Genomic DNA, 13,724 nt, shown 5'->3' with positions numbered 1-13,724 from the left:
ATGGAACATTCCAGACAAAGCAATAATATCTACCTGGAGACAAACAGGTGGCAAACCTTCCACGAGAAGTTATGCAGTGCAAAATCCAAATACTCAAATCGCACATTCAAGTATTTGGACCTAATGGAGGGATTCTTTTTTTCCTTTGAGAATGTAAAAACTACTGGTAATCCCAGCAGAAAATGATGACCATCGCTGTAAAGCCCTGCAAATTGAGCTGTTGATATTTTATAAGAACCAGGTAATTCAGTAAAGTTCAGTTTTTCTTCACTTGTCACTCTTTAATGCCCAATTTTTTACCAGTTTTACGGTTTCAAATACATCAACATTGAGGATTATATCAGATTGTTACCATGACTGCAGCAACAACTATAACTAGATGAAAATATAGTGCCACATTCCCCAGACATTTTGAAACAAACTGCCCTAAATATATCATTCACTAGTCTTTCTCTAATAGGTCATTTTTCCAATGTCCTTGACCACTTGAAATGGACAGCTTCTATTCCTTATATGAAAATGTAATAGTCATTCAATTATAATATGTTATAGTGAAGTGCAGTTTTGGTTTGATTTATGTTAGCTTAATGTTAGCTTAACCGCTCATAGAGTTGTTATTAAGAGCCACTACGTTTCTACGTACGTACGTATCAATCTTATTTTAATCTTCAAATTTGACTTTTATAAGCAATATTTTTATAAAACATTATCCAAAAATTGTGGTAATATCACATGTACTTTCCTGTTTTGCCTATTCCAAGTTTAGCCTTTGGTTCATTGCCGAGTTTTAGTCTGAAATTGCTGCCAAAGAACGAGGACTTCTGCCTCTTATCAAGCTCCTATATTTTAACTTTATTACCACCATGTCCTTGTGAATTCTAACAAGTTATTTATGGAGGTACTATAGACATTCTGTTTTCAATTTGTTCAGAAATAGATTGGCTTCTTGTGCACGGAAGTAAGAATATGTAACATGCTTTGGTTGGGAAAAACTCACTTTAATAGACCGTATATATTTTTAGCCTGGTTTCAATAACACAAGCAAACTCTTATTCATTACTTTTATTTTCATAGATTCTTTTTTCAGACCAAGGTTTAGTTTGTTTTCGTACCTGATGGTTTAGGCTCCTCACTAGCGCTCTTCCTCGAGTGGTCACGTGATGTTGCTATGACATGTCCAGTCAGGTGATATAAACAGGTTTTGGTGCTGTCTTCCTACCAGTATATCGATTGCCTCCTTAATCTAGCAGCAATTTTTGTTGTCCTCTGTCAAAATGTTTGCTCCATCCCAGTCCATAATGTGGTTCTCTCTTTTGCAATGGTAAGAAATGGCTTTACTGTTTCCTTCTCACAGTCCTATGTTCCTTTTTCCTTGTACTGAATGCCCTCCGTTTCCCTGATGTATGTTTTATTGCAAGACATGAGTATTATGTACATGACATTACATTTGTGTTCTATTTTCCAGGAGCCTTTTCACTCTCACACACCTGAAGAAGCCGGACTACATATGGCGCTGTTGTCCTGCCTCCACAGCTTTAAATCATCTCATCGGACATGTCATAACAACATCATGTGACCACTCTGTGGAGGAGCGCTAGTGAGGAGTCCAAACTGTCAGGTATGAAAACAAACTAAACCTCGGACTGGAAGAAGAATCTATTAAAATAAGTTATGGGAAGAACAGATGAACCTCGCTGGTCTATTTCTCATTACGTATTGATTTTTGGTGTTTGGAGAAGGATTAGGTGGACAAAAATATGTTCTGTAAAATATTGCATAGTACGTTCATTGAAGTAACAAGTTTAACAATATACCTTTGAAAAGGCATGTATATATTGTGTGTCTTGATGAACAAGAGCTCACAATAGTAAAAGAAAGGGACTTAAATTTAACAAAAAAAAGTTGTGGCAGTATTAGTAGTAGTAATAGTAGGAATAGTAGTGGTAGTAGTATTGGTGGTAGTGGCAGTATTAGTAGTAACCGTATTAATAGTAGTAGCGATAGGTGTACAGTAAAAGTATAGGCCCAGGTAGGTCCAGTCGCACTAACCTCATATTATTGTGAGATTAAAATAACAGATGTCCAAACAGCCTAAAATCCTCCGCGTTACATCTTGTTCAGCTCATCTTGTCATGCGTGCAATGAACATAATTAATTCCCAGCTGGGTCCAGTCGCCATGGCGCTGTGCTTTACCATCTCACTGAGCCGCAAAGCATCATGGGAGCCGGTCATAAAAGCCAACCTCCAAACGAGCGCTCCATAAGGACTTAATGCGCGCGGTCAGACGTAACATGTATTGTAATGTTCCTGCGTTGGAGGAGAGCCAGGGCCAAAGTCATGCTGGGTATATAAAAGGAGGAGGGAAGAATGAATCTAGTGTGGGCAGCAGTCGTAGTAGTAGTAGTAGTAGTAGTAGTAGTAGTAGTAGTAGTAGTAGTAGTAGTAGTAGTAGTAGTAGTAGTAGTAGTAGTAGTAGTAGTAGTAGTAGTAGTAGTAGTAGTAGAAACAGTAACATCAAAAGTAGCATACATAGTGATAGCTGTTCTAGTAGAGCCTTGGAGTATTTGTACTTGTCATATATGAGAGGAGGAGGAAAGAAGAGGAGAATCATATATAGTTTGAGCAGCAGTCAAAGTAATAGTAGTAGTAGTAGTAATCCTAGTACTTGCAGTAACAACAACAATAGAAACAATAGTAGTGGTAGTCATTGTTGTATTACAGCCAAGGAGAGGTAATAGAGGTAATATTAACTTCAGCAGCACATTGTAATTTTAGTAGTAACAATAGTTGTGGTGGTAGGTTTAGTGATAGTAGCAGTAGCAGCAGCAGTAGTAGTAGTAATAGTAGCCAGATGGAAGTAGTAGTAGCCATAATAGTTGCTAAAGAGCACTCCACAAGAACTTAATGCAATGAGAAAGTCACGACCCACTAATATTCAAAAATTTGAAATTAAATAAAGCAAATAAATAAATAAATACAAAAATCACATCTACATTTTTATTTTAAATCATCTTAATTTGAAAAGTAAAAATGTATAAAATGTTGATATATGGGCAACTATAACAAAAACACAAATAAAAAAATTGTCTCATTTTGTAACACACAGAAAAGTTGCTGTTGTGAAAAAGCATATAGTTACTTCAAAGTTCTGAAAAATATGCTTCAAAGTTATAAAAGATATGGCAATAAGTCTATTGCGACTTTTTTAGAGTGTACCCCAGACTAGTATACTGGTTCAAATAAGGCTATTGTGTGGGCGGCCTCCTACGCCAAAGGAAGATATGAAATTGAGCGTTATCAAAATTGAAAATTAGAATACATTTGATATGCGCAGCCTGTTGCCTTGAGCTCATTCGGTACAATGGAGCAGAGACAGAGGCGGGGGTGCTGTGGATCTGGTACTATGAGTCAATATGGGCCGATGAAACGCTTCCTACAATATAACAGTAACATTGGGGATTTTCTAAAGAACAGATAGAACACTATTGTTATTCGGGTAAAAGAAAACTCCAAAACATTATTGAAAAGCATAACCAAATATAAAGGATTTATTTATTTTTTACAATTTTAACGGTTGAAAAAAACAATAACAAATTTTGAAGTGCAATATATCTTTGAAGTAAATATAGATGATAAACAATAATACTGACATCAAACCATAAAGCCGAATTATCACCCAAAAAGTATTCTAAAATTGTAAAAAAAAATATGACCTGCAACAAATAAATAGCCGAATGCAGCACTTAAGTAATTGTTTATTGCAGCACTTAAGTAATTACTTATTATAATGAGTCACAGCAGTTCACAATTCACTCTTCTACAGCTCAAATCTCATCATAGTACAGAAAAATAATCAAAATGTGTCAAGTACAAAGACAAAAGTACCCATGATAAATATTGAGCCTCAAAAATTATTGTTCCACCTGTTATATATTAAAGTCGATATAGTAATTATCTTATTAATTACCTTGTCTAGGTAGTAGTAGTAGTAGTAATAAAAGTAATAGTGTTAAACTTCTACTCTACTATATAATTTTTTTTTCATCCACTCTGCAAAAATAGTGTTAAATCCTCTTTACATGTTGCATTGTGGTGTTTTTATTTATTTTATTTACACGTATTAATGACAGTAGCCTTATGTAGTCTTGGTGCATTCGTCCCCTGATTACACTTGTAACACTGAAGCGGACATCTTATAATTACGCCTCCGCAGCTCTGTCTCAAATTAGCCCGGCTCTTCTTCTACCGCAAGAAAATCTAAGCACTTTCTCAGGTAACTTTATCTCATCGTTTTATAACTATTTAAATACGTCCAGAGGAAACTACATAGAGTTGTCAATTTGTAGACGATATTTTAAAGAGGGAACTGGAATTAGCGACGGATTTTGCATAATCGTCTGTCAGAGATATCCCTTTAGGTTTGGCCCTCCTCTTTGACACTCTCTCATTAGTTAATAGTTTACCACATCACATTCTCGGCACTGACAGCTTGTAATTTGAAAGCCTTAGAAGCAAGTTTTGGGATAAGTTTGAGGAAGAAGTTGTGGAACATCCCAGACAATGCAATAACATCACAAGGGAATGGGTCATATTTATTCACCGCAATTCATTTTTAAGCACTTTTCACAAGTCTAAGAGGCTTCAACAGTTTCGCTATCACGGTAAAGCTAACATGCACGTCCTGATTCTCAGACAATAGAACGCTGTATAATTAGATGCAGACAGTAGACTACACAGCAGACTTAATTTGACCTCAAGAGCTGCGTATACAGTGTATCTGCACTGGGGAGAGAGCTGCTTAAGTACATGGCCCTTTAAATATTAGTAATTGTATCTGTCTCACCTTGTTGAACTTTTGTGCACAATAAGCAGAAGTAAATGCGTTGTAAAAGAGGCTTGTCAGAAGTAGCCATGTCTAATTGGATAATGATAGCTTATATATTTGGAACGACAATAGCAACGATTAGACTGTCCAAGATCAGATCAATACGACTATAGAGCTGCAGTGTTACTTTGAATGCTAAGGAACAATAGGAAGCAAAAACACTGCATTTTAAACTAGAGAGATTTTGCTCTGTAGTAGTAGTACAATACATTTTTTATCACCAGTTATTACCAGTCAGACGTTTGTGCACACTCTCATTCAATGTTTTTTTTTCTCTTTAATTTTACTGTTTTCTATATATAGAATTATGTATCAAAGAAAAAAGTGAATATAAATTAATAATAATAATTTCATATATCTTACATCTATCTTCTATATTTTAGATCAAATATAGAAAGTAGTAAAAAAAAAAAAAAACATTGACTGAGAGGATATGACCAAACTTTTGACTAGTAGTATATATATTTTTTATATTTCTATTCTTTTATTGGCAAGTGAGCACACAACTCCACTGTACTGATATAAATTTCATCAAGACTTTCCAAACTGACTGAAGCTTCTGTTTTATTTATTTGCCCAATAGGTGGACAAACAATGCCCCAGTCAGTGCTTTTACACATAAACATTTCACGGTCTGCCACCTGTTTGTCTCTGTACTGCTTTGCCTGGAATAGTCCACTGTATGGCATTAAACGTATCTATGACATAAGCAGGTAATGCCACGAGCACGAGTTTTAAGACAGATCTGTGGAGAGGTGACCCCATTTCAGTGAGAATGCACGTTTTAATGCCATACTGTGGAACATGCAGGCAAAGCAGCAACATCTGGATAGCGGAAAAGTTACTCAGGGCGCCTTTAAACCGTCGCTGCCACATTCAGCTGTAAACCGTTATTTGAAATGCATATATGAAGTTTCCTGTACTGCTTATGTGTGCAGGCCCTGCTTTAAGCTACGGGGCGTTGTAATAACCTAATTTCACTGGGCTGTCGACAAGTGCACTGAAGTATATAATAATTATCAGCAGCACTCGGCGTTGTTGTTCGCTCCACATGGATTCACGTGGCTAATTAAGCCTGCGTTTCTGAGATAAGAAAACACACATCTTCATCTAGTTTATGTACAAACAGCTTGGACAAATGTGCGTGTTAGTCACAGCTAAGCTAACATGTTAATACGGTGCTTCTTCCTGATTTTGCACTGGTGTATTGAGATAATATGTACCATGTTATTTTTGTGTCCCTTTTCTTACAGATATTTATTTGCCGTGAACACATACAGGCTTTATTGTACCTATATATATGAGCAACACCATACCTCAACGCTACTGGGATTTAGTGTTGTCACGATATTACAATTTTAAACAGGACTTCGATACAAAGGAATAGACTCGATATTCAATACTGATTGCAATACCACCATGATAATACAACACTGTTTATTTAGACAGTTTTATTTGTTATTTTCAACATTAAATAATAGTACTTTCTTTTCTATTCCCATGTGGCCTTATATCTGTGTAATCCCTCAGTTGTCGAGGTAGGTTCCGTAGTGTTCCATGGGTGTATACTTGTGTATGTGGTCTTATACTTGTTCTGATACAGCTAATTTCTGTGCTGTGAATGTGACTTTTTTAGTATTGATACTTGCTCAAATGAGTATCTAGTTTCGATACTTGTTTTAGTAGCGATTAGTATTTGATTTTTGATACTTTTGACAACCCTACTGGAGTTACACTGCACCAACTGCGGACCCTCGTCTTGTCTAGATCTTAAAAGTGCAATATGTACATTTTCTGGTGGAGGATATAGGCTATATTCCTGCTTGTTTCCATGGAGATGTTATTGCTTTGTCTGAAATGATCCACAATATGGCATTGAACCTATCTATGTTGGATTTATTTTATTATGGGTGTTTTTATAGCTGAAAAATACCTTGAAATGCCTGAATTATAACTGTGAACAGAGTTGTCTCTCCATAGATCTGACCTAAAACTTGGCCAGATGGCATCACTTGTCACCAAAGCAATAAGTTCTCCATGTCTACAAGCAGGTGACGGATCCTCCATAAATGTTACATTGTGCAACTTTAAACCAAGTGGCAAACTAGAGTAACAGGAGGAAACCCACCCATCTTCAGATCAGTGGACAAATGCTCTACCAACTGAGCTCCTGTCACAACTAAATATTTTTCCAAAACGATACAGCCCTAAAAAAAAAGGGGTATTACAAAACCTTATGTTCAGTTACATCACTGCATCATTTGACATGTCTTGCCTCTTGTCATCTGTCATCTTTACAAGTACCACCCCCCTCCTTCTTACACATATACTTACAAACACATATATACAGAATACCCGTAGATTCACACTTGCTTGCGCATTCTGGCCCCGCGGCTGCTAAATTATAGATCACAGCTCAGCCCGACCATCTTACTGAAGTTCAAAGCATCTCTCTACTGTACCTACCCCCTCTCTACCCACTCACGTGCTAGCTATCTATTCCCCACAGCTACGCTCCTATACTCGCAGAATATAGAAGGCTAGAGGGGGAGGGGAGTTTCGGTATCGGGGCGGAGAGCGTGGGAGGACAAGATGAAGAGTTGTAAGGGAGGAAAAAGGTGCACACACAGACCCAGGCATCGAGGAGGAGAGAGATAGAGAGAGATAGAGACGGAGGAGAAGACTTCATCGCATAGAAATCTGCTGACGGGTGAATTTCAGTAACAAGGAAATACTCACAGGAAGTTATAATAGAGGTACGTGAAGGGAGAGTAGAAGTTGTTGAGAGGAGTCAGCGCTGCATAGGCCTAGTACTACCTTTTCTGTAATCTGGCTCGCCTCTCCACAGATCTGCCCTGCCTCTCCATGGAAATAAGTTTAATGCCATATAGTTCGGAACATTCCACATATACCACTGGAAAAGTTACATGAACCTTTAAGTTAAATATGATAAAAACAGAAGTGGAATATATAATGTAATCAATTACTGAGTGATTATTAAATGCTGATATAGTAATTATATAGTAATCTCTTAGCTACAAGATCAGAGATAGAAGTAAAATTACTCAAGCAGGAGGAAGAGTAAGTGAACTTGTAATTGTTTGATCAGCTGACTAGTTAAAGGTACAGTATGTAACTTTATGGAGATGGCACCTACATGATTCCATATAATTTCACAACATTCTCCATGGAGATGAATATATTTTATGCCATACGGTGGAAAATTCTGACCAAATGAACAACATCGATGGTCAACTTGGATCTTTTTAATGGAGAAGCCTACAGCCGGTCCATCAGTCGACATTTGGTTTGGAGCTGAGTTCAGACTTTGGAGGGAATTTTTCAGTTTGTTGCTGTTTTATGTTTATAATACTGACTTTCTCTATATATGAAAAATGAACAATCATAGTTTTATTAGTTTATTATTTCTCTAGTTAGTCAATTATTTCTATTCTGTTTTAGTAATATATCAGACTATGGTTCAAAAAGTATACACCTCCAGACAGAGCAACATCCTGTACCCCATTTTTTTCTATGTATTTGAGCAAAATGTGTCTTGTCCCAGTACATATATATTGTATAAGCGGCTCATGAGGTCAAAGTAAGACTTCTGTGTTCTGTCTGCATCTAATTATAAAGCTTTTTATTGTCCAATAATCAGGAAGTGTGCCGCTAGCATGCTAATTATTGCTAAATTTACCGTCACTCCGCGTTTGTATCATAAAGTTGTGACACGTGCTTACAAACTCATCACTTAATAATTAGGCTGACCTGAATGCATAAGTGAGGAATAACTGGACCACTGCAAACTGTTGAAAATCTTGTTTTTTACATTTTTAAGACATTTTTAAGACAGTATATTTTTACATTTTTAAGACAGTATAAACTGAATACAGTGCTTTTAGCATGATATACAAAGACTCAGAATAATAAAATGTACATCTTATTACCATTTTATCTGTATATTTGTTTTTTTTATTGACTTTTATATGAAGCACTTTGGTCAGCTGAAGTTGTTTTTAAATGTGCTGTATAAATACACTTAAAATAAATTTTATAGATGATAAAAGTTCTATATTGCAATTAATTGATTTCATAAAAAATAATTACAATAAATAATAAGCATTGCATTGTGACAGACAGACCCACTTTCCATTACAAGTGTTAAGCCATATAACTATTACATCTGATACGCCATAGGCAGTTGAAGACAGCTTATCCCAGGTGTGTTTTAGCAGATAATATATCAGTAATCTGTAGACAGGAGGAGAGCGTGAAACATGGCCTCTAGGGGGAGTAATGGAGGAGAGAGGGGGGATGTTTATAAAATGGTTTGACAGGTCCGCTGTTCTGCTCTGAGACACGAAAAAGCATTATTTCATCTGGCAGGTCTGACTGTTAGCTACCTGCTATCTGACGCAAAGTATACACCCAGAAAAGTAATACATGAGGAGCTTAAGATGTATATGTGTGTGAAAGTAGTTTGAACTATGATAAAAACTATACCCAAATGTGAATTACTTTTTTTTTTCATTTTAGGAAAGAGACAGTGATATCACGCTGGGGGTGTTCTGCCTGTACGCCTGTGATGGAATGGTTCAGAAGTTACCAGGGGATGCAATGCACACATTAGCTAACACCGCCAAAAAGATTTAAGATTGTCAGAAAACTCAAGACAAAATACGAAATGGATTTAAACAACACTTTTTCAGGAGTCTGTGATCAATACGAGTGTTAATGGTCCTGTTTAGGAGTTTGATTTTCAACATAAAGGCTGAGAGTGACTAACTGAAAAACAGTAGGCCACTATCTTGTGATGACTGTAATTTTATGTGAAAGAGATTGAGAAAAAGGACAAATCAGCTCACATAGTTCAAGTAGATCAATTCTATCTGGTCAGATTTTCTTTAAACAAAGCTCAGATTAAAGGCCAATTTGAGTATCAGAGCTTCAGACAGAGCAGAGCCTACAGTTAGCATCACTCCCCCAGGGAATATTGATGATATCAACCTCAAAATATCAATAGAGGTTATGCAGATGACATCCAAATTTTTATAACGAGTAGCAACATTATATGAGTGTATGGTGAATAAGGACATTTCCTTCAGTAAGAGCCAAAAAAGCGATCTAATAACAAATATAAAAGTATATAACTCTGCTAAATATTTAGTTTGCACCTGACATTTATAACAAATAAATGAAGTCAAAAGTAGAAAACCAGGTTAACAGTTAGCTAAACAATAGGGACACTGCAGATGCTCACACATTTAGCACTGAAACAGACAAGTTTAACTGAAGCTTTCTCTCTTTAAATAAGATGTTTCTGAGTTTTTGTGTTGAGGATATTAATTGTTGTGGGCGAGTTGACATGTCCTTTATCTCCCCCTATTGTTAGGGGACGCGGCATTTTGTCGGGGGCTTAGCGTTCCATGTCAATCAAAGCTAACTAACTTCTGCGTGCTGTATTTCTGTGGAGAGTGAGCTCATTTCATAAGTACAAGATGTAATTACAGCAAACTTTAAGGTCCAGCGACATTGACAGTATGTTTTGTGATCTATTAAATACAGTTAACTAACACCTTTATTTATTTTTTACAAGTTTTACCAAGCCTCAGTAGCAAACCTGTCCCAAAACCCTGCACTTACCTGTTCCTAAACCGAAACCTAACCCTAACCTTAACCTGATTAACTGAATGTGCTTTTGTATCATTTTTTTCTAAATTCAGTGGGTGGGTTGCTATGGTTGCAATAAAATGTTATGTTCCGCCTCTGGACGAAATAACAAGCTTTCAGGGAGTGCTTGTTGTTAGCTGACATGCTAGCTAAGCTCCGTACAGTAGGAATATTGAGGAGCATTTTTCACATCAAATTATGACATTTATTTTGCAATCATTTTTTAATGTTTTTTTCTTTTTGCATAATTTAAAGTTTATGAAATACTCGGTGGTGTATAATAGCAGTTGTAAAAATCGTAAGCGTATTTTAATTGATGTGATTTAGCTTTTTTAAATTCAGCTAAATATGATGCTATAAAGCAAGCTCTCATTTGCATCAAGAACAGATAAAAGTGCTAGTTAAAATTTGGCAACCTTTAATGATGATAAGTTGATTTTAATTTGTTGTCATTTGCCACGCTTACGGGCAAATTAGACGAAGCCAAGCAGGTTAATTACTAGTTTACCCTGGTCATGGTAATCTAATTTGATATAAATTACAGAGGGGGCAGAACGGTGCCTTGTGGAGCACCAAGATTGGGTGCAATCTTAATGTATTAATGTCTTAATATAGGCCTATTTAGTTTCAATACTGATTTTGTTACTAATTACCTTCAAACTAGAGACTCATTTGTAAATTAGATGAGAAAATCCCTTGTCATTAAGCTTGTCTGTTATTTAAATTTTGCCAGAATAATTTGAATTTGAATAATAATTTATATTCTAGTATTATTAAAGGAGGGTCTTTCCACCTGCTTTTCTCCATGGAGATATTCTTACGTTGCTATAATGTTCCAAATTTGACATTAAACTTCTAATCTATTTCCGCAGGTGATTCCATTAGGCCAAGTTACAGGTCAGATCTGCGGAGGGGCTAGTCCACCCACAAGTTTTGAAGGTATTTTTTAGCAATAATCGCACATGTAATAACAAAAAAAACACATCCAGTCCATCTTTAAATGATAAAAAGTAAATGAGATATAAAGTGCAGTAAAATAGTGAAAAAGCATTGGACGTATCATCATTAGAAAAGGTTCCACAGTGCTAGTTGTTGTCGCGGTAACCATCTGAAGGCTGGAGGCAGGGGCCCTTTGAAGGGTCGACACTGCTCCTCTGGCTTTATCAGTGCTGGCATCTGACTCTGAGCATCACAGCCCTGCAATGGGGGAGGAAGGGAAACGAGGGGAGGAGAGAGAGGTGGGAGAGGAGGAGGTCTGAAGCTGCGTGTCCACAGCACAAATTACCTTGGCTGTGATAAAGACACATATAAATAAAACGTAATATTACCGAGAATCTCTCTCAAATAACGTGGGCCGCAGGTCTTAGAGTGAGACAAGGGCAAAGATTGAACTAACTTTTACAGCTCTGTCTTACAATTTTTTATCCTCCACATCGTGTAGTGTGGCATCCTTAATTTTTATAAGACAAAACCGGACATTAGCTTTACGAAAGATATGGATCGGAAGGCTTTTTGTTTACAACCAACACAACAATTACACATAATTGCCTTCCAATCCAGCAATCATACTCAAAATGTTACAGCTCAAATGATCCCAGTTTCACAGTTTAATATTATCATCTTATTCAGTATATATTTGCTGTTAAATTATGGGTTATTTAAGTTAATTCTGTGATAGAAGTGCGACTTTTCTCAAAATATTCTTGACAAATTTAAAACTGACAAAGAGAAACTGATTTTGTAACATTGGCACTACCTTCATAGTCATTTCTGCAATAATGTAATGATATATTTATGTGTTATTAAAATAGTTGTAATATATTCAGACATAGACTTCCCCCTCCCCAGACGCTCCACCCAGCTCTACCCAGACTTTACACGGCAAACCAGGAGACCAACAAAGAGCTCGAGTGAATCGATTTAAACTTGCACATAAAGAACGGGCATTATTCTCATTCTGATCTATATGAAAGGTTTCATCTGTGTCACTTATGGATAGAGCAGAGTGGACAAGAAATCTCAAAGAGCCCAAGAAAATTATAGCCATTTAGAAGCGGTTGCCAGATGCTAGGGAAAGTTTCAGCGCATTGCGGGTGAACTTTGGTGAACTACTTCATACTGCAAAAGCTATTCTTACTGCATCGTTCACATGCTAGGAACATGGACTCAGGTGAGCAGTGTGTCAGAGAATATGGATTTTATTTTTGAAAAGGTTGGTAGTGCGCAAGTCACTTTTTCCAATAACATATTTTTCGTAGTTTTATTCCAATATACTATGTAGTTCTTGTAATGCTATGCTGCTACTAATGTTTAACTACTCTACCCATCTCCAGGGTTTTATTCAGATTGTTTAAAAGTGATTATTCCAGCAAAACCCAAACAGTAATTTAGTTTTTCCCCAAAGAGTATATTGTAAGTAGTACTTTTTTGACAGTATCCAGCCATGCTTGCAGTCAGGTATCCCAGCTTTCCATAATTCAAATTTAAAGGCAGTTTACCAGATTTTTACCATCTTAAAAATGTGAAAAAACTTTTTGTAACGTTCCAAAGTTATTCCTCACTTTTCCTAACACATTTTATTGATGAGTTTATAAGCGCATTTCACAACAGCTAGCATGCTAAAAGCGCATTAGCCTTACTTTCACAAAAAAAATCGTTCCACCTCAAGTTGTCAGATTTTTAGCATTTAGTGGATTCCTAATTGTGTTTTCAGTTTTGTTTTGCTGAATAGGGGCAGTGGTATAAATCGTACAAGACTGAATATCCCGTCTGTGTTGCTCAATTGAGAAGATATGGATAGCCACATCAGTTGAAGAAATACAGTGTAGGTATCTTCATTGACTTTAAGGCGGCTTTCAACACATAATATCCTGTTACAAAAATGACAAAAGTGTCGATTCAGAGGACTTGTGCACGCATGGATACAAAGCTGCCTACAAAAACAATAAAATACGTTGAGATAAATAATGAAAAATCTGTAATGGTAAAAGTGATTTATGGAATTCCACAAGGACCAAAACTGTTTATTATTTATATTAATGATTTATGTACCTCGTCAAAATATTTAAATGATGTCCTCTGTGCAGACTGTTCAGATGAAAACCAAAATCAGATTGCACAAACTGTGAAGACGGAGTTTGCGAAATGAAAAATACCAACTCATGT

This window comes from Periophthalmus magnuspinnatus, chromosome 2 (genome assembly GCF_009829125.3).
Source record: "Periophthalmus magnuspinnatus isolate fPerMag1 chromosome 2, fPerMag1.2.pri, whole genome shotgun sequence".
Lineage (NCBI taxonomy): Eukaryota > Metazoa > Chordata > Actinopteri > Gobiiformes > Gobiidae > Periophthalmus > Periophthalmus magnuspinnatus.
This window is presented reverse-complemented; position numbering follows the sequence as displayed.